Source organism: Arachis duranensis, chromosome 3 (assembly GCF_000817695.3).
Source record: "Arachis duranensis cultivar V14167 chromosome 3, aradu.V14167.gnm2.J7QH, whole genome shotgun sequence".
Lineage (NCBI taxonomy): Eukaryota > Viridiplantae > Streptophyta > Magnoliopsida > Fabales > Fabaceae > Arachis > Arachis duranensis.
Window position 1 is genome coordinate 93,689,569 of NC_029774.3, and position 1,463 is coordinate 93,691,031.

Below are 1,463 nucleotides of genomic sequence, written 5' to 3' on the forward strand. Positions count from 1 at the left end.
GAGGCAACCCAATTTTATTTATCTTATTTTATTTTATTGTTATTTTGTGTTTTATTAGGTACATGATCATGAGGAGTCACGAAAAAAATATAAAAATAAAAAACAGGATCAAAAACAGCAGAAGAAAAAAATCACACCCTGGAGGAAGCACAGACTGGCGTTCAACGCCAGAACAGAGCATGAAACTGGCGCTGAACGCCAGAAACAAGCAACATTCTGGCGCTAAATGCCAGGAATGTGCCTAGAGGAAAAGCTGGCGCTGAACGCCAGTAATAAGCATGAAACTGGCGTTCAACACCAGAAACATGCTTTACATGGGCGTTGAACGCCCAGAACATGCACCAATGGGCATTTAAACGCCAGAATGGTGTGCAAAGGCATTTTACATGCCTATTTGGTGCAGGGATGGAATTCCTCGACACCTCAGGATCTGTGGACCCCACAGGATCACCTCAGGATCTGTGGACCCCACAGGATCCCCACCTAATCTGTGGACCCCACAGGATCACCTCAGGATCTGTGGACCCCACAGGATCACCTCAGGATCTGTGGACCCCACAGGATCCCCACCTACTATATTCCCACATTACCTCCTAATCCTATTTTACTCCTCCCCATGTCACACTTCCCAAAAACCCTTCACCAATCACCTCAATCTCTCTTCCCAATCACCTATTCACCACTCACACCCACCCACTCTTCCCCATAAAACCCACCTACCTTCAAAATTCAAAAATATTTTCCCACCCAATCCCACCCTAAATGGCCGAACCTACCTTCTCCCCTCTCCCTATATATACCCTTCCATTCTACTTCATTTTCACACAACACTACCCCCTCTACTATACCTTGGCCGAATTCATCTCCCCTCACTCTCCTTCAATTTCTTCTTCTTCTTCTTTTTCTCTTCTTTCCTTTTTTGCTCGAGGGTGAGCAATATTTTAAGTTTGGTGTGGTAAAAGCATAAGCTTTTTATTTTTCCATTACCATCAATGGCACCTAAGGCCGGAGAATCCTCTAGAAAAGGAAAAGGGAAGACAAAAAGCTTCCACCTTCGAGTCATGAGAAATGGAAAGATTCATCTCCAAGAGCCATCAAGACCACTTCTATGATGTTGTGGCAAAGAAGAAGGTGATCCCTGAGGTCCCTTTCAAGCTCAAGAAAAATGAGTACCCGGAGATCCGACATGAAATCCGAAAAAGAGGTTGGGAAGTCCTAACCAACCCCATGCAACAAGTCGAAATCTTAATGGTTCAAGAGTTCTATGCCAATGCATGGATCACTAGGAACCATGATCAAAGTATGAACCTGAGTCCAAAGAATTATCTCACAATGGTTCGGGGGAAATACTTAGATTTTAGTCCGGAAAATGTGAGGTTGGCATTCCACTTGCCCGTGATGCAAGAAGATGAACGCCCCTACACTAGAAGGGTCAACTTTAATCAAAGGTTAGACCAAGTCCT